Source organism: Hyla sarda, unplaced genomic scaffold (genome assembly GCF_029499605.1).
Source record: "Hyla sarda isolate aHylSar1 unplaced genomic scaffold, aHylSar1.hap1 scaffold_740, whole genome shotgun sequence".
NCBI lineage: Eukaryota > Metazoa > Chordata > Amphibia > Anura > Hylidae > Hyla > Hyla sarda.
In genome coordinates, this window is record NW_026610763.1 from 131,448 (window position 1) to 151,667 (window position 20,220).

The 20,220-nt window shown below is 46.2% G+C and overlaps 9 non-coding genes across 9 annotated transcripts; all 9 read right to left on the reverse strand.

The window, feature by feature from the left end:
• Positions 1-984: 984 nt before the first annotated feature.
• LOC130345054 (U2 spliceosomal RNA) lies at positions 985-1,175 on the reverse strand. The gene has a single exon (XR_008883834.1). It is a non-coding gene; the product is annotated as a U2 spliceosomal RNA (small nuclear RNA).
• Positions 1,176-3,289: 2,114 nt separating this feature from the next.
• LOC130344997 (U2 spliceosomal RNA) lies at positions 3,290-3,480 on the reverse strand. Its single transcript, XR_008883785.1, has one exon. It is a non-coding gene; the product is annotated as a U2 spliceosomal RNA (small nuclear RNA).
• A 2,088-nt stretch (positions 3,481-5,568) lies between these two features.
• On the reverse strand, positions 5,569-5,759 carry LOC130345055 (U2 spliceosomal RNA). Its single transcript, XR_008883835.1, has one exon. It is a non-coding gene; the product is annotated as a U2 spliceosomal RNA (small nuclear RNA).
• Positions 5,760-7,855: 2,096 nt separating this feature from the next.
• LOC130344998 (U2 spliceosomal RNA) lies at positions 7,856-8,046 on the reverse strand. The gene has a single exon (XR_008883786.1). It is a non-coding gene; the product is annotated as a U2 spliceosomal RNA (small nuclear RNA).
• A 2,083-nt stretch (positions 8,047-10,129) lies between these two features.
• Positions 10,130-10,320, reverse strand: LOC130345057 (U2 spliceosomal RNA). Its single transcript, XR_008883837.1, has one exon. It is a non-coding gene; the product is annotated as a U2 spliceosomal RNA (small nuclear RNA).
• Positions 10,321-12,416: 2,096 nt separating this feature from the next.
• Positions 12,417-12,607, reverse strand: LOC130344992 (U2 spliceosomal RNA). Its single transcript, XR_008883781.1, has one exon. It is a non-coding gene; the product is annotated as a U2 spliceosomal RNA (small nuclear RNA).
• Positions 12,608-14,694: 2,087 nt separating this feature from the next.
• Positions 14,695-14,885, reverse strand: LOC130345058 (U2 spliceosomal RNA). The gene has a single exon (XR_008883838.1). It is a non-coding gene; the product is annotated as a U2 spliceosomal RNA (small nuclear RNA).
• Positions 14,886-16,967: 2,082 nt separating this feature from the next.
• On the reverse strand, positions 16,968-17,158 carry LOC130344991 (U2 spliceosomal RNA). The gene has a single exon (XR_008883780.1). It is a non-coding gene; the product is annotated as a U2 spliceosomal RNA (small nuclear RNA).
• Positions 17,159-19,245: 2,087 nt separating this feature from the next.
• On the reverse strand, positions 19,246-19,436 carry LOC130344995 (U2 spliceosomal RNA). Its single transcript, XR_008883783.1, has one exon. It is a non-coding gene; the product is annotated as a U2 spliceosomal RNA (small nuclear RNA).
• Between the last annotated feature and the right edge of the window lie 784 nt (positions 19,437-20,220).

The following is a 20,220-nucleotide window of genomic DNA, read 5'->3' on the forward strand; positions in this document are numbered from 1 at the left end:
AGATGGAGACACTGGGGGATAATTTTCTAAGGATTTATACTGATTTTTCCTGTCTGAATTTGTCGCACAGAAAGTTGCAGGCCAAATATGTGTGACATTTCTGCGACTTTAGCTTCTAGAGCATTTTTACAACATTATACATAGGTGCTGAATACATAAAAAGCGACTGTTCAGCGACAGACAAGTCGCATCGGCTGAAAGTAGGCCAGAATGTCAGTCCATGTTGGAGCAGGTTTAGATACAGTCTAAAGTATAGATCTCAAAGTCTGTGCACAGAATTTAGCAAGGGCCTCGCACCTTCTGATGCATCAGGTAGGTGCACAATAGCATAGCCTAACCCTCTGTACTTTGGTCTATATTGATGCGGGACATAGACAGCCAGCTGATGACCAATCCATTAGTGCAATGGATGGCTGGAAGCATTTGTCTTTGCCTTTGCAATACCACAGAAGCAATGCATGGTCAATGTACAGCAATGACACACCTGTGTGAACAGCCAGGAGACCCCCCCCCCCCCCCCCATGTTATGTTACATAGTTACATAGTTAGTACGGTCGAAAAAAGACATATGTCCATCAAGTTCAACCAGGGAATTAAGGGGTAGGGGTGTGGCGCGATATTAGGGAAGGGATGAGATTTTATATTTCTTCATAAGCATTAATCTTATTTTGTAAATTAGGAACATTCAGCACCCACCCGCTATCAAGGCAGCTGCCTATCATGTCATGCCCTACCTGCACAGGTGTGCTGGCTACTCAAATGATCCAATTAAGGAGGCCATTTAGTCAGCAGCAGCAGAAGTCCTGTGCCTGGACGCTCCAACAGCGGCCAGACACAAGCAGAAGCAGAAGCAGCAGAAGCAGCAGCAGCACCACCTTTTGTTTTTTGGCTGCAGCAGCAGCAAGGCCCACAGGGCTGGCTAGCTGGCTAGCCAGCAAGCAGGTAGCAATGAAAGTAGGAATCTTTCTTTTTAACCCTGTAAGGGGGTGGTGCACTGTACCCGAAGATACTGCCATATCGGGTCAATGCATAGGGCGACGGAAGCAAGCTTCGAAATCGGCCCCCGTTCTCAAAAATCCATTTAATATATGGTCCCCAGATAGGGGACGTATCAGATATTAAACTGATAAGAACAGATACTACACTTGATCTTAGCCAAAAGGCCGAGAAGCGATAACCGTGAAAGGGGCGGGCCCAACAAGGTGCCCTTCATGGGCACTATCACTGCTTGCTGTCAGGGAGGCTGCCAGACAATTTTCCATGCACACTCTGGGCTGGGGGGCAGTCAACCACCAGTACACACAGCAGAACCTAAACCCATACCATTATTGCTAAGCAGCAAGACAGGGGCCCATTGCACTCCCACGGGGCCTTTTTAAATGCAATCCATAACCCGGATTTGCCAGGAACCCTTCTTACTCCTCCTACTTGCATGTGACACTGGGCTTAGGATCTGCATAGGAAACACACACACAAGCACACACCTACCTTTGTTGCCTGCAGATGCCTCCTTGGCTGTCCCCAAACGGTATCAAACCAACACCCACGGGAAGCTGTAAGCATAGAGGACATGCCTGCACCCCATTGGACTTACCTGTGTGGGTTAAACCCGGGTTATTTGACAACCTATGGCGGTGATGGTTCTGCTCAGGCAGAGCAGTGCTGATGCTCCTCATAAAGCTGTCGCTGCTGTGAAGGTTCTAGGTGACATCACAAATCCCTATGGTTACATACACAACAAAGCTGGGTTGTTGTTGTTTACACTCTGCAAGGCCTGTGGAAGTGAGTGACATCATAGCACTGTAGTTCTGAGGGTTCTAGATGGATGCAACAATCTCCTGTTGCTTCTATGAAGGCCATAATAGACGACATCACCAAACAGCTCCATAGTCACATACACAGCAAAGGAGAGATGTTGTTTACACCTAGTGATGTCAGTGGTATTGAGTGACATCACAGCACAGTGCTAAGGCTCCTGGGCCTGGACACAGCAGCGGCTGCAATATCTCAACGGAGAATACGTTTATATATATGTGTGTGTGTGCGCGTATATATATATATATGTATATATATATATATATATATATATATATATATATATATATATATATTTCTCCGCCGAAATCACTTTTAAACCCATTTCCACCTTTTTTTCCCTTCTCTTCCTCTTACTTTTTTTTCACGTTTTTTTACGTTTTTCTCCTTTTCGCCTCTTTTCTGGGCGTATTATTCTTCTTTTTCTTCTTTTTTTTCGTCTAATGCATACCCCATCAGTGCAGCAATGCTTATTCAATACCGCCAGCAGATGGAGACACTGGGGGATAATTTTCTAAGGATTTATACAGATTTTTCCTGTCTGAATTTGTCGCACAGAAAGTTGCAGGCCAAATATGTGTGACATTTCTGCGACTTTAGCTTCTAGAGCATTTTTACAACATTATACATAGGTGCTGAATACATAAAAAGCGACTGTTCAGCGACAGACAAGTCGCATCGGCTGAAAGTAGGCCAGAATGTCAGTCCATGTTGGAGCAGGTTTAGATACAGTCTAAAGTATAGATCTCAAAGTCTGTGCACAGAATTTAGCAAGGGCCTCGCACCTTCTGATGCATCAGGTAGGTGCACAATAGCATAGCCTAACCCTCTGTACTTTGGTCTATATTGATGCGGGACATAGACAGCCAGCTGATGACCAATCCATTAGTGCAATGGATGGCTGGAAGCATTTGTCTTTGCCTTTGCAATACCACAGAAGCAATGCATGGTCAATGTACAGCAATGACACACCTGTGTGAACAGCCAGGAGACCCCCCCCCCCCCCCCATGTTATGTTACATAGTTACATAGTTAGTACGGTCGAAAAAAGACATATGTCCATCAAGTTCAACCAGGGAATTAAGGGGTAGGGGTGTGGCGCGATATTGGGGAAGGGATGAGATTTTATATTTCTTCATAAGCATTAATCTTATTTTGTCAATTAGGAACATTCAGCACCCACCCGCTATCAAGGCAGCTGCCTATCATGTCATGCCCTACCTGCACAGGTGTGCTGGCTACTCAAATGATCCAATTAAGGAGGCCATTTAGTCAGCAGCAGCAGAAGTCCTGTGCCTGGATGCTCCAACAGCGGCCAGACACAAGCAGAAGCAGAAGCAGCAGAAGCAGCAGCAGCAGCACCACCTTTTGTTTTTTGGCTGCAGCAGCAGCAAGGCCCACAGGGCTGGCTAGCTGGCTAGCCAGCAAGCAGGTAGCAATGAAAGTAGGAATCTTTCTTTTTAACCCTGTAAGGGGGTGGTGCACTGTACCCGAAGATACTGCCATATCGGGTCAATGCATAGGGCGACGGAAGCAAGCTTCGAAATCGGCCCCCGTTCTCAAAAATCCATTTAATATATGGTCCCCAGATAGGGGACGTATCAGATATTAAACTGATAAGAACAGATACTACACTTGATCTTAACCAAAAGGCCGAGAAGCGATAACCGTGAAAGGGGCGGACCCAACAAGGTGCCCTTCATGGGCACTATCACTGCTTGCTGTCAGGGAGGCTGCCAGACAATTTTCCATGCACACTCTGGGCTGGGGGGCAGTCAACCACCAGTACACACAGCAGAACCTAAACCCATACCATTATTGCTAAGCAGCAAGACAGGGGCCCATTGCACTCCCACGGGGCCTTTTTAAATGCAATCCATAACCCGGATTTGCCAGGAACCCTTCTTACTCCTCCTACTTGCATGTGACACTGGGCTTAGGATCTGCATAGGAAACACACACACAAGCACACACCTACCTTTGTTGCCTGCAGATGCCTCCTTGGCTGTCCCCAAACGGTATCAAACCAACACCCACGGGAAGCTGTAAGCATAGAGGACATGCCTGCACCCAATTGGACTTACCTGTGTGGGTTAAACCCGGGTTATTTGACAACCTATGGCGGTGATGGTTCTGCTCAGGCAGAGCAGTGCTGATGCTCCTCATAAAGCTGTCGCTGCTGTGAAGGTTCTAGGTGACATCACAAATCCCTATGGTTACATACACAACAAAGCTGGGTTGTTGTTGTTTACACTCTGCAAGGCCTGTGGAAGTGAGTGACATCATAGCACTGTAGTTCTGAGGGTTCTAGATGGATGCAACAATCTCCTGTTGCTTCTATGAAGGCCATAATAGACGACATCACCAAACAGCTCCATAGTCACATACACAGCAAAGGAGAGATGTTGTTTACACCTAGTGATGTCAGTGGTATTGAGTGACATCACAGCACAGTGCTAAGGCTCCTGGGCCTGGACACAGCAGCGGCTGCAATATCTCAACGGAGAATACGTTTATATATATGTGTGTGTGTGCGCGTATATATATATATATATATATATATATATATATATATATATTTCTCCGCCGAAATCACTTTTAAACCCATTTCCACCTTTTTTTCCCTTCTCTTCCTCTTACTTTTTTTTCACGTTTTTTTACGTTTTTCTCCTTTTCGCCTCTTTTCTGGGCGTATTATTCTTCTTTTTCTTCTTTTTTTTCGTCTAATGCATACCCCATCAGTGCAGCAATGCTTATTCAATACCGCCAGCAGATGGAGACACTGGGGGATAATTTTCTAAGGATTTATACTGATTTTTCCTGTCTGAATTTGTCGCACAGAAAGTTGCAGGCCAAATATGTGTGACATTTCTGCGACTTTAGCTTCTAGAGCATTTTTACAACATTATACATAGGTGCTGAATACATAAAAAGCGACTGTTCAGCGACAGACAAGTCGCATCGGCTGAAAGTAGGCCAGAATGTCAGTCCATGTTGGAGCAGGTTTAGATACAGTCTAAAGTATAGATCTCAAAGTCTGTGCACAGAATTTAGCAAGGGCCTCGCACCTTCTGATGCATCAGGTAGGTGCACAATAGCATAGCCTAACCCTCTGTACTTTGGTCTATATTGATGCGGGACATAGACAGCCAGCTGATGACCAATCCATTAGTGCAATGGATGGCTGGAAGCATTTGTCTTTGCCTTTGCAATACCACAGAAGCAATGCATGGTCAATGTACAGCAATGACACACCTGTGTGAACAGCCAGGAGACCCCCCCCCCCCCCCATGTTATGTTACATAGTTACATAGTTAGTACGGTCGAAAAAAGACATATGTCCATCAAGTTCAACCAGGGAATTAAGGGGTAGGGGTGTGGCGCGATATTGGGGAAGGGATGAGATTTTATATTTCTTCATAAGCATTAATCTTATTTTGTCAATTAGGAACATTCAGCACCCACCCGCTATCAAGGCAGCTGCCTATCATGTCATGCCCTACCTGCACAGGTGTGCTGGCTACTCAAATGATCCAATTAAGGAGGCCATTTAGTCAGCAGCAGCAGAAGTCCTGTGCCTGGACGCTCCAACAGCGGCCAGACACAAGCAGAAGCAGAAGCAGCAGAAGCAGCAGCAGCACCACCTTTTGTTTTTTGGCTGCAGCAGCAGCAAGGCCCACAGGGCTGGCTAGCTGGCTAGCCAGCAAGCAGGTAGCAATGAAAGTAGGAATCTTTCTTTTTAACCCTGTAAGGGGGTGGTGCACTGTACCCGAAGATACTGCCATATCGGGTCAATGCATAGGGCGACGGAAGCAAGCTTCGAAATCGGCCCCCGTTCTCAAAAATCCATTTAATATATGGTCCCCAGATAGGGGACGTATCAGATATTAAACTGATAAGAACAGATACTACACTTGATCTTAGCCAAAAGGCCGAGAAGCGATAACCGTGAAAGGGGCGGGCCCAACAAGGTGCCCTTCATGGGCACTATCACTGCTTGCTGTCAGGGAGGCTGCCAGACAATTTTCCATGCACACTCTGGGCTGGGGGGCAGTCAACCACCAGTACACACAGCAGAACCTAAACCCATACCATTATTGCTAAGCAGCAAGACAGGGGCCCATTGCACTCCCACGGGGCCTTTTTAAATGCAATCCATAACCCGGATTTGCCAGGAACCCTTCTTACTCCTCCTACTTGCATGTGACACTGGGCTTAGGATCTGCATAGGAAACACACACACAAGCACACACCTACCTTTGTTGCCTGCAGATGCCTCCTTGGCTGTCCCCAAACGGTATCAAACCAACACCCACGGGAAGCTGTAAGCATAGAGGACATGCCTGCACCCCATTGGACTTACCTGTGTGGGTTAAACCCGGGTTATTTGACAACCTATGGCGGTGATGGTTCTGCTCAGGCAGAGCAGTGCTGATGCTCCTCATAAAGCTGTCGCTGCTGTGAAGGTTCTAGGTGACATCACAAATCCCTATGGTTACATACACAACAAAGCTGGGTTGTTGTTGTTTACACTCTGCAAGGCCTGTGGAAGTGAGTGACATCATAGCACTGTAGTTCTGAGGGTTCTAGATGGATGCAACAATCTCCTGTTGCTTCTATGAAGGCCATAATAGACGACATCACCAAACAGCTCCATAGTCACATACACAGCAAAGGAGAGATGTTGTTTACACCTAGTGATGTCAGTGGTATTGAGTGACATCACAGCACAGTGCTAAGGCTCCTGGGCCTGGACACAGCAGCGGCTGCAATATCTCAACGGAGAATACGTTTATATATATGTGTGTGTGTGCGCGTATATATATATATATATATATATATATATATATATATATATATATATTTCTCCGCCGAAATCACTTTTAAACCCATTTCCACCTTTTTTTCCCTTCTCTTCCTCTTACTTTTTTTTCAAGTTTTTTTACGTTTTTCTCCTTTTCGCCTCTTTTCTGGGCGTATTATTCTTCTTTTTCTTCTTTTTTTCCGTCTAATGCATACCCCATCAGTGCAGCAATGCTTATTCAATACCGCCAGCAGATGGAGACACTGGGGGATAATTTTCTAAGGATTTATACTGATTTTTCCTGTCTGAATTTGTCGCACAGAAAGTTGCAGGCCAAATATGTGTGACATTTCTGCGACTTTAGCTTCTAGAGCATTTTTACAACATTATACATAGGTGCTGAATACATAAAAAGCGACTGTTCAGCGACAGACAAGTCGCATCGGCTGAAAGTAGGCCAGAATGTCAGTCCATGTTGGAGCAGGTTTAGATACAGTCTAAAGTATAGATCTCAAAGTCTGTGCACAGAATTTAGCAAGGGCCTCGCACCTTCTGATGCATCAGGTAGGTGCACAATAGCATAGCCTAACCCTCTGTACTTTGGTCTATATTGATGCGGGACATAGACAGCCAGCTGATGACCAATCCATTAGTGCAATGGATGGCTGGAAGCATTTGTCTTTGCCTTTGCAATACCACAGAAGCAATGCATGGTCAATGTACAGCAATGACACACCTGTGTGAACAGCCAGGAGACCCCCCCCCCCCCCCCCATGTTATGTTACATAGTTACATAGTTAGTACGGTCGAAAAAAGACATATGTCCATCAAGTTCAACCAGGGAATTAAGGGGTAGGGGTGTGGCGCGATATTGGGGAAGGGATGAGATTTTATATTTCTTCATAAGCATTAATCTTATTTTGTCAATTAGGAACATTCAGCACCCACCCGCTATCAAGGCAGCTGCCTATCATGTCATGCCCTACCTGCACAGGTGTGCTGGCTACTCAAATGATCCAATTAAGGAGGCCATTTAGTCAGCAGCAGCAGAAGTCCTGTGCCTGGACGCTCCAACAGCGGCCAGACACAAGCAGAAGCAGAAGCAGCAGAAGCAGCAGCAGCACCACCTTTTGTTTTTTGGCTGCAGCAGCAGCAAGGCCCACAGGGCTGGCTAGCTGGCTAGCCAGCAAGCAGGTAGCAATGAAAGTAGGAATCTTTCTTTTTAACCCTGTAAGGGGGTGGTGCACTGTACCCGAAGATACTGCCATATCGGGTCAATGCATAGGGCGACGGAAGCAAGCTTCGAAATCGGCCCCCGTTCTCAAAAATCCATTTAATATATGGTCCCCAGATAGGGGACGTATCAGATATTAAACTGATAAGAACAGATACTACACTTGATCTTAACCAAAAGGCCGAGAAGCGATAACCGTGAAAGGGGCGGGCCCAACAAGGTGCCCTTCATGGGCACTATCACTGCTTGCTGTCAGGGAGGCTGCCAGACAATTTTCCATGCACACTCTGGGCTGGGGGGCAGTCAACCACCAGTACACACAGCAGAACCTAAACCCATACCATTATTGCTAAGCAGCAAGACAGGGGCCCATTGCACTCCCACGGGGCCTTTTTAAATGCAATCCATAACCCGGATTTGCCAGGAACCCTTCTTACTCCTCCTACTTGCATGTGACACTGGGCTTAGGATCTGCATAGGAAACACACACACAAGCACACACCTACCTTTGTTGCCTGCAGATGCCTCCTTGGCTGTCCCCAAACGGTATCAAACCAACACCCACGGGAAGCTGTAAGCATAGAGGACATGCCTGCACCCCATTGGACTTACCTGTGTGGGTTAAACCCGGGTTATTTGACAACCTATGGCGGTGATGGTTCTGCTCAGGCAGAGCAGTGCTGATGCTCCTCATAAAGCTGTCGCTGCTGTGAAGGTTCTAGGTGACATCACAAATCCCTATGGTTACATACACAACAAAGCTGGGTTGTTGTTGTTTACACTCTGCAAGGCCTGTGGAAGTGAGTGACATCATAGCACTGTAGTTCTGAGGGTTCTAGATGGATGCAACAATCTCCTGTTGCTTCTATGAAGGCCATAATAGACGACATCACCAAACAGCTCCATAGTCACATACACAGCAAAGGAGAGATGTTGTTTACACCTAGTGATGTCAGTGGTATTGAGTGACATCACAGCACAGTGCTAAGGCTCCTGGGCCTGGACACAGCAGCGGCTGCAATATCTCAACGGAGAATACGTTTATATATATGTGTGTGTGTGCGCGTATATATATATATATATATATATATATATATATATATATATTTCTCCGCCGAAATCACTTTTAAACCCATTTCCACCTTTTTTTCCCTTCTCTTCCTCTTACTTTTTTTTCACGTTTTTTTACGTTTTTCTCCTTTTCGCCTCTTTTCTGGGCGTATTATTCTTCTTTTTCTTCTTTTTTTTCGTCTAATGCATACCCCATCAGTGCAGCAATGCTTATTCAATACCGCCAGCAGATGGAGACACTGGGGGATAATTTTCTAAGGATTTATACTGATTTTTCCTGTCTGAATTTGTCGCACAGAAAGTTGCAGGCTAAATATGTGTGACATTTCTGCGACTTTAGCTTCTAGAGCATTTTTACAACATTATACATAGGTGCTGAATACATAAAAAGCGACTGTTCAGCGACAGACAAGTCGCATCGGCTGAAAGTAGGCCAGAATGTCAGTCCATGTTGGAGCAGGTTTAGATACAGTCTAAAGTATAGATCTCAAAGTCTGTGCACAGAATTTAGCAAGGGCCTCGCACCTTCTGATGCATCAGGTAGGTGCACAATAGCATAGCCTAACCCTCTGTACTTTGGTCTATATTGATGCGGGACATAGACAGCCAGCTGATGACCAATCCATTAGTGCAATGGATGGCTGGAAGCATTTGTCTTTGCAATACCACAGAAGCAATGCATGGTCAATGTACAGCAATGACACACCTGTGTGAACAGCCAGGAGACCCCACCCCCCCCCCCATGTTATGTTACATAGTTACATAGTTAGTACGGTCGAAAAAAGACATATGTCCATCAAGTTCAACCAGGGAATTAAGGGGTAGGGGTGTGGCGAGATATTGGGGAAGGGATGAGATTTTATATTTCTTCATAAGCATTAATCTTATTTTGTCAATTAGGAACATTCAGCACCCACCCGCTATCAAGGCAGCTGCCTATCATGTCATGCCCTACCTGCACAGGTGTGCTGGCTACTCAAATGATCCAATTAAGGAGGCCATTTAGTCAGCAGCAGCAGAAGTCCTGTGCCTGGACGCTCCAACAGCGGCCAGACACAAGCAGAAGCAGAAGCAGCAGAAGCAGCAGCAGCACCACCTTTTGTTTTTTGGCTGCAGCAGCAGCAAGGCCCACAGGGCTGGCTAGCTGGCTAGCCAGCAAGCAGGTAGCAATGAAAGTAGGAATCTTTCTTTTTAACCCTGTAAGGGGGTGGTGCACTGTACCCGAAGATACTGCCATATCGGGTCAATGCATAGGGCGACGGAAGCAAGCTTCGAAATCGGCCCCCGTTCTCAAAAATCCATTTAATATATGGTCCCCAGATAGGGGACGTATCAGATATTAAACTGATAAGAACAGATACTACACTTGATCTTAGCCAAAAGGCCGAGAAGCGATAACCGTGAAAGGGGCGGGCCCAACAAGGTGCCCTTCATGGGCACTATCACTGCTTGCTGTCAGGGAGGCTGCCAGACAATTTTCCATGCACACTCTGGGCTGGGGGGCAGTCAACCACCATTACACACAGCAGAACCTAAACCCATACCATTATTGCTAAGCAGCAAGACAGGGGCCCATTGCACTCCCACGGGGCCTTTTTAAATGCAATCCATAACCCGGATTTGCCAGGAACCCTTCTTACTCCTCCTACTTGCATGTGACACTGGGCTTAGGATCTGCATAGGAAACACACACACAAGCACACACCTACCTTTGTTGCCTGCAGATGCCTCCTTGGCTGTCCCCAAACGGTATCAAACCAACACCCACGGGAAGCTGTAAGCATAGAGGACATGCCTGCACCCCATTGGACTTACCTGTGTGGGTTAAACCCGGGTTATTTGACAACCTATGGCGGTGATGGTTCTGCTCAGGCAGAGCAGTGCTGATGCTCCTCATAAAGCTGTCGCTGCTGTGAAGGTTCTAGGTGACATCACAAATCCCTATGGTTACATACACAACAAAGCTGGGTTGTTGTTGTTTACACTCTGCAAGGCCTGTGGAAGTGAGTGACATCATAGCACTGTAGTTCTGAGGGTTCTAGATGGATGCAACAATCTCCTGTTGCTTCTATGAAGGCCATAATAGACGACATCACCAAACAGCTCCATAGTCACATACACAGCAAAGGAGAGATGTTGTTTACACCTAGTGATGTCAGTGGTATTGAGTGACATCACAGCACAGTGCTAAGGCTCCTGGGCCTGGACACAGCAGCGGCTGCAATATCTCAACGGAGAATACGTTTATATATATGTGTGTGTGTGCGCGTATATATATAGATATATATATATATATATATATATATATATATATATATTTCTCCGCCGAAATCACTTTTAAACCCATTTCCACCTTTTTTTCCCTTCTCTTCCTCTTACTTTTTTTTCACGTTTTTTTACGTTTTTCTCCTTTTTGCCTCTTTTCTGGGCGTATTATTCTTCTTTTTCTTCTTTTTTTTTCGTCTAATGCATACCCCATCAGTGCAGCAATGCTTATTCAATACCGCCAGCAGATGGAGACACTGGGGGATAATTTTCTAAGGATTTATACTGATTTTTCCTGTCTGAATTTGTCGCACAGAAAGTTGCAGGCCAAATATGTGTGACATTTCTGCGACTTTAGCTTCTAGAGCATTTTTACAACATTATACATAGGTGCTGAATACATAAAAAGCGACTGTTCAGCGACAGACAAGTCGCATCGGCTGAAAGTAGGCCAGAATGTCAGTCCATGTTGGAGCAGGTTTAGATACAGTCTAAAGTATAGATCTCAAAGTCTGTGCACAGAATTTAGCAAGGGCCTCGCACCTTCTGATGCATCAGGTAGGTGCACAAGAGCATAGCCTAACCCTCTGTACTTTGGTCTATATTGATGCGGGACATAGACAGCCAGCTGATGACCAATCCATTAGTGCAATGGATGGCTGGAAGCATTTGTCTTTGCCTTTGCAATACCACAGAAGCAATGCATGGTCAATGTACAGCAATGACACACCTGTGTGAACAGCCAGGAGACCCCCCCCCCCCCCATGTTATGTTACATAGTTACATAGTTAGTACGGTCGAAAAAAGACATATGTCCATCAAGTTCAACCAGGGAATTAAGGGGTAGGGGTGTGGCGCGATATTGGGGAAGGGATGAGATTTTATATTTCTTCATAAGCATTAATCTTATTTTGTCAATTAGGAACATTCAGCACCCACCCGCTATCAAGGCAGCTGCCTATCATGTCATGCCCTACCTGCACAGGTGTGCTGGCTACTCAAATGATCCAATTAAGGAGGCCATTTAGTCAGCAGCAGCAGAAGTCCTGTGCCTGGACGCTCCAACAGCGGCCAGACACAAGCAGAAGCAGAAGCAGCAGAAGCAGCAGCAGCACCACCTTTTGTTTTTTGGCTGCAGCAGCAGCAAGGCCCACAGGGCTGGCTAGCTGGCTAGCCAGCAAGCAGGTAGCAATGAAAGTAGGAATCTTTCTTTTTAACCCTGTAAGGGGGTGGTGCACTGTACCCGAAGATACTGCCATATCAGGTCAATGCATAGGGCGACGGAAGCAAGCTTCGAAATCGGCCCCCGTTCTCAAAAATCCATTTAATATATGGTCCCCAGATAGGGGACGTATCAGATATTAAACTGATAAGAACAGATACTACACTTGATCTTAGCCAAAAGGCCGAGAAGCGATAACCGTGAAAGGGGCGGGCCCAACAAGGTGCCCTTCATGGGCACTATCACTGCTTGCTGTCAGGGAGGCTGCCAGACAATTTTCCATGCACACTCTGGGCTGGGGGGCAGTCAACCACCAGTACACACAGCAGAACCTAAACCCATACCATTATTGCTAAGCAGCAAGACAGGGGCCCATTGCACTCCCACGGGGCCTTTTTAAATGCAATCCATAACCCGGATTTGCCAGGAACCCTTCTTACTCCTCCTACTTGCATGTGACACTGGGCTTAGGATCTGCATAGGAAACACACACACAAGCACACACCTACCTTTGTTGCCTGCAGATGCCTCCTTGGCTGTCCCCAAACGGTATCAAACCAACACCCACGGGAAGCTGTAAGCATAGAGGACATGCCTGCACCCCATTGGACTTACCTGTGTGGGTTAAACCCGGGTTATTTGACAACCTATGGCGGTGATGGTTCTGCTCAGGCAGAGCAGTGCTGATGCTCCTCATAAAGCTGTCGCTGCTGTGAAGGTTCTAGGTGACATCACAAATCCCTATGGTTACATACACAACAAAGCTGGGTTGTTGTTGTTTACACTCTGCAAGGCCTGTGGAAGTGAGTGACATCATAGCACTGTAGTTCTGAGGGTTCTAGATGGATGCAACAATCTCCTGTTGCTTCTATGAAGGCCATAATAGACGACATCACCAAACAGCTCCATAGTCACATACACAGCAAAGGAGAGATGTTGTTTACACCTAGTGATGTCAGTGGTATTGAGTGACATCACAGCACAGTGCTAAGGCTCCTGGGCCTGGACACAGCAGCGGCTGCAATATCTCAACGGAGAATACGTTTATATATATATGTGTGTGTGTGCGCGTATATATATATATATATATATATATATATATATATATTTCTCCGCCGAAATCACTTTTAAACCCATTTCCACCTTTTTTTCCCTTCTCTTCCTCTTACTTTTTTTTCACGTTTTTTTACGTTTTTCTCCTTTTCGCCTCTTTTCTGGGCGTATTATTCTTCTTTTTCTTCTTTTTTTTCGTCTAATGCATACCCCATCAGTGCAGCAATGCTTATTCAATACCGCCAGCAGATGGAGACACTGGGGGATAATTTTCTAAGGATTTATACTGATTTTTCCTGTCTGAATTTGTCGCACAGAAAGTTGCAGGCCAAATATGTGTGACATTTCTGCGACTTTAGCTTCTAGAGCATTTTTACAACATTATACATAGGTGCTGAATACATAAAAAGCGACTGTTCAGCGACAGACAAGTCGCATCGGCTGAAAGTAGGCCAGAATGTCAGTCCATGTTGGAGCAGGTTTAGATACAGTCTAAAGTATAGATCTCAAAGTCTGTGCACAGAATTTAGCAAGGGCCTCGCACCTTCTGATGCATCAGGTAGGTGCACAATAGCATAGCCTAACCCTCTGTACTTTGGTCTATATTGATGCGGGACATAGACAGCCAGCTGATGACCAATCCATTAGTGCAATGGATGGCTGGAAGCATTTGTCTTTGCCTTTGCAATACCACAGAAGCAATGCATGGTCAATGTACAGCAATGACACACCTGTGTGAACAGCCAGGAGACCCCCCCCCCCCCCCCATGTTATGTTACATAGTTACATAGTTAGTACGGTCGAAAAAAGACATATGTCCATCAAGTTCAACCAGGGAATTAAGGGGTAGGGGTGTGGCGCGATATTGGGGAAGGGATGAGATTTTATATTTCTTCATAAGCATTAATCTTATTTTGTCAATTAGGAACATTCAGCACCCACCCGCTATCAAGGCAGCTGCCTATCATGTCATGCCCTACCTGCACAGGTGTGCTGGCTACTCAAATGATCCAATTAAGGAGGCCATTTAGTCAGCAGCAGCAGAAGTCCTGTGCCTGGACGCTCCAACAGCGGCCAGACACAAGCAGAAGCAGAAGCAGCAGAAGCAGCAGCAGCACCACCTTTTGTTTTTTGGCTGCAGCAGCAGCAAGGCCCACAGGGCTGGCTAGCTGGCTAGCCAGCAAGCAGGTAGCAATGAAAGTAGGAATCTTTCTTTTTAACCCTGTAAGGGGGTGGTGCACTGTACCCGAAGATACTGCCATATCGGGTCAATGCATAGGGCGACGGAAGCAAGCTTCGAAATCGGCCCCCGTTCTCAAAAATCCATTTAATATATGGTCCCCAGATAGGGGACGTATCAGATATTAAACTGATAAGAACAGATACTACACTTGATCTTAGCCAAAAGGCCGAGAAGCGATAACCGTGAAAGGGGCGGGCCCAACAAGGTGCCCTTCATGGGCACTATCACTGCTTGCTGTCAGGGAGGCTGCCAGACAATTTTCCATGCACACTCTGGGCTGGGGGGCAGTCAACCACCAGTACACACAGCAGAACCTAAACCCATACCATTATTGCTAAGCAGCAAGACAGGGGCCCATTGCACTCCCACGGGGCCTTTTTAAATGCAATCCATAACCCGGATTTGCCAGGAACCCTTCTTACTCCTCCTACTTGCATGTGACACTGGGCTTAGGATCTGCATAGGAAACACACACACAAGCACACACCTACCTTTGTTGCCTGCAGATGCCTCCTTGGCTGTCCCCAAACGGTATCAAACCAACACCCACGGGAAGCTGTAAGCATAGAGGACATGCCTGCACCCCATTGGACTTACCTGTGTGGGTTAAACCCGGGTTATTTGACAACCTATGGCGGTGATGGTTCTGCTCAGGCAGAGCAGTGCTGATGCTCCTCATAAAGCTGTCGCTGCTGTGAAGGTTCTAGGTGACATCACAAATCCCTATGGTTACATACACAACAAAGCTGGGTTGTTGTTGTTTACACTCTGCAAGGCCTGTGGAAGTGAGTGACATCATAGCACTGTAGTTCTGAGGGTTCTAGATGGATGCAACAATCTCCTGTTGCTTCTATGAAGGCCATAATAGACGACATCACCAAACAGCTCCATAGTCACATACACAGCAAAGGAGAGATGTTGTTTACACCTAGTGATGTCAGTGGTATTGAGTGACATCTCAGCACAGTGCTAAGGCTCCTGGGCCTGGACACAGCAGCGGCTGCAATATCTCAACGGAGAATACGTTTATATATATGTGTGTGTGTGCGCGTATATATATATATATATATATATATATATATATATATATTTCTCCGCCGAAATCACTTTTAAACCCATTTCCACCTTTTTTTCCCTTCTCTTCCTCTTACTTTTTTTTCACGTTTTTTTAAGTTTTTCTCCTTTTCGCCTCTTTTCTGGGCGTATTCTTCTTCTTTTTCTTCTTTTTTTTCGTCTAATGCATACCCCATCAGTGCAGCAATGCTTATTCAATACCGCCAGCAGATGGAGACACTGGGGGATAATTTTCTAAGGATTTATACTGATTTTTCCTGTCTGAATTTGTCGCACAGAAAGTTGCAGGCCAAATATGTGTGACATTTCTGCGACTTTAGCTTCTAGAGCATTTTTACAACATTATACATAGGTGCTGAATACATAAAAAGCGACTGTTCAGCGACAGACAAGTCGCATCGGCTGAAAGTAGGCCAGAATGTCAGTCCATGTTGGAGCAGGTTTAGATACAGTCTAAAGTATAGATCTCAAAGTCTGTGCACAGAATTTAGCAAGGGCCTCGCACCTTCTGATGCATCAGGTAGGTGCACAATAGCATAGCCTAACCCTCTGTACTTTGGTCTATATTGATGCGGGACATAGACAGCCAGCTGATGACCAATCCATTAGTGCAATGGATGGCTGGAAGCATTTGTCTTTGCCTTTGCAATACCACAGAAGCAATGCATGGTCAATGTACAGCAATGACACACCTGTGTGAACAGCCAGGAGACCCCCCCCCCCATGTTATGTTACATAGTTACATAGTTAGTACGGTCGAAAAAAGACATATGTCCATCAAGTTCAACCAGGGAATTAAGGGGTAGGGGTGTGGCGCGATATTGGGGAAGGGATGAGATTTTATATTTCTTCATAAGCATTAATCTTATTTTGTCAATTAGGAACATTCAGCACCCACCCGCTATCAAGGCAGCTGCCTATCATGTCATGCCCTACCTGCGCAGGTGTGCTGGCTACTCAAATGATCCAATTAAGGAGGCCATTTAGTCAGCAGCAGCAGAAGTCCTGTGCCTGGACGCTCCAACAGCGGCCAGACACAAGCAGAAGCAGAAGCAGCAGAAGCAGCAGCAGCACCACCTTTTGTTTTTTGGCTGCAGCAGCAGCAAGGCCCACAGGGCTGGCTAGCTGGCTAGCCAGCAAGCAGGTAGCAATGAAAGTAGGAATCTTTCTTTTTAACCCTGTAAGGGGGTGGTGCACTGTACCCGAAGATACTGCCATATCGGGTCAATGCAAAGGGCGACGGAAGCAAGCTTCGAAATCGGCCCCCGTTCTCAAAAATCCATTTAATATATGGTCCCCAGATAGGGGACGTATCAGATATTAAACTGATAAGAACAGATACTACACTTGATCTTAGCCAAAAGGCCGAGAAGCGATAACCGTGAAAGGGGCGGGCCCAACAAGGTGCCCTTCATGGGCACTATCACTGCTTGCTGTCAGGGAGGCTGCCAGACAATTTTCCATGCACACTCTGGGCTGGGGGGCAGTCAACCACCAGTACACACAGCAGAACCTAAACCCATACCATTATTGCTAAGCAGCAAGACAGGGGCCCATTGCACTCCCACGGGGCCTTTTTAAATGCAATCCATAACCCGGATTTGCCAGGAACCCTTCTTACTCCTCCTACTTGCATGTGACACTGGGCTTAGGATCTGCATAGGAAACACACACACAAGCACACACCTACCTTTGTTGCTTGCAGATGCCTCCTTGGCTGTCCCCAAACGGTATCAAACCAACACCCACGGGAAGCTGTAAGCATAGAGGACATGCCTGCACCCCATTGGACTTACCTGTGTGGGTTAAACCCGGGTTATTTGACAACCTATGGCGGTGATGGTTCTGCTCAGGCAGAGCAGTGCTGATGCTCCTCATAAAGCTGTCGCTGCTGTGAAGGTTCTAGGTGACATCACAAATCCCTATGGTTACATACACAACAAAGCTGGGTTGTTGTTGTTTACACTCTGCAAGGCCTGTGGAAGTGAGTGACATCATAGCACTGTAGTTCTGAGGGTTCTAGATGGATGCAACAATCTCCTGTTGCTTCTATGAAGGCCATAATAGACGACATCACCAAACAGCTCCATAGTCACATACACAGCAAAGGAGAGATGTTGTTTACACCTAGTGATGTCAGTGGTATTGAGTGACATCACAGCACAGTGCTAAGGCTCCTGGGCCTGGACACAGCAGCGGCTGCAATATCTCAACGGAGAATACGTTTATATATATGTGTGTGTGTGCGCGTATATATATATATATATATATATATATATATATATATATATATATATTTCTCCGCCGAAATCACTTTTAAACCCATTTCCACCTTTTTTTCCCTTCTCTTCCTCTTACTTTTTTTTCACGTTTTTTTACGTTTTTCTCCTTTTCGCCTCTTTTCTGGGCGTATTATTCTTCTTTTTCTTCTTTTTTTTCGTCTAATGCATACCCCATCAGTGCAGCAATGCTTATTCAATACCGCCAGCAGATGGAGACACTGGGGGATAATTTTCTAAGGATTTATACTGATTTTTCCTGTCTGAATTTGTCGCACAGAAAGTTGCAGGCCAAATATGTGTGACATTTCTGCGACTTTAGCTTCTAGAGCATTTTTACAACATTATACATAGGTGCTGAATACATAAAAAGCGACTGTTCAGCGACAGACAAGTCGCATCGGCTGAAAGTAGGCCAGAATGTCAGTCCATGTTGGAGCAGGTTTAGATACAGTCTAAAGTATAGATCTCAAAGTCTGTGCACAGAATTTAGCAAGGGCCTCGCACCTTCTGATGCATCAGGTAGGTGCACAATAGCATAGCCTAACCCTCTGTACTTTGGTCTATATTGATGCGGGACATAGACAGCCAGCTGATGACCAATCCATTAGTGCAATGGATGGCTGGAAGCATTTGTCTTTGCCTTTGCAATACCACAGAAGCAATGCATGGTCAATGTACAGCAATGACACACCTGTGTGAACAGCCAGGAGCCTCCCCCCCCCCCCATGTTATGTTACATAGTTACATAGTTAGTACGGTCGAAAAAAGACATATGTCCATCAAGTTCAACCAGGGAATTAAGGGGTAGGGGTGTGGCGCGATATTGGGGAAGGGATGAGATTTTATATTTCTTCATAAGCATTAATCTTATTTTGTCAATTAGGAACATTCAGCACCCACCCGCTATCAAGGCAGCTGCCTATCATGTCATGCCCTACCTGCACAGGTGTGCTGGCTACTCAAATGATCCAATTAAGGAGGCCATTTAGTCAGCAGCAGCAGAAGTCCTGTGCCTGGACGCTCCAACAGCGGCCAGACACAAGCAGAAGCAGCAGAAGCAGCAGCAGCACCACCTTTTGTTTTTTGGCTGCAGCAGCAGCAAGGCCCACAGGGCTGGCTAGCTGGCTAGCCAGCAAGTAGGTAGCAATGAAAGTAGGAATCTTTCTTTTTAACCCTGTAAGGGGGTGGTGCACTGTACCCGAAGATACTGCCATATCAGGTCAATGCATAGGGCGACGGAAGCAAGCTTCGAAATCGGCCCCCGTTCTCAAAAATCCATTTAATATATGGTCCCCAGATAGGGGACGTATCAGATATTAAACTGATAAGAACAGATACTACACTTGATCTTAGCCAAAAGGCCGAGAAGCGATAACCGTGAAAGGGGCGGGCCCAACAAGGTGCCCTTCATGGGCACTATCACTGCTTGCTGTCAGGGAGGCTGCCAGACAATTTTCCATGCACACTCTGGGCTGGGGGGCAGTCAACCACCAGTACACACAGCAGAACCTAAACCCATACCATTATTGCTAAGCAGCAAGACAGGGGCCCATTGCACTCCCACGGGGCCTTTTTAAATGCAATCCATAACCCGGATTTGCCAGGAACCCTTCTTACTCCTCCTACTTGCATGTGACACTGGGCTTAGGATCTGCATAGGAAACACACACACAAGCACACACCTACCTTTGTTGCCTGCAGATGCCTCCTTGGCTGTCCCCAAACGGTATCAAACCAACACCCACGGGAAGCTGTAAGCATAGAGGACATGCCTGCACCCCATTGGACTTACCTGTGTGGGTTAAACCCGGGTTATTTGACAACCTATGGCGGTGATGGTTCTGCTCAGGCAGAGCAGTGCTGATGCTCCTCATAAAGCTGTCGCTGCTGTGAAGGTTCTAGGTGACATCACAAATCCCTATGGTTACATACACAACAAAGCTGGGTTGTTGTTGTTTACACTCTGCAAGGCCTGTGGAAGTGAGTGACATCATAGCACTGTAGTTCTGAGGGTTCTAGATGGATGCAACAATCTCCTGTTGCTTCTATGAAGGCCATAATAGACGACATCACCAAACAGCTCCATAGTCACATACACAGCAAAGGAGAGATGTTGTTTACACCTAGTGATGTCAGTGGTATTGAGTGACATCACAG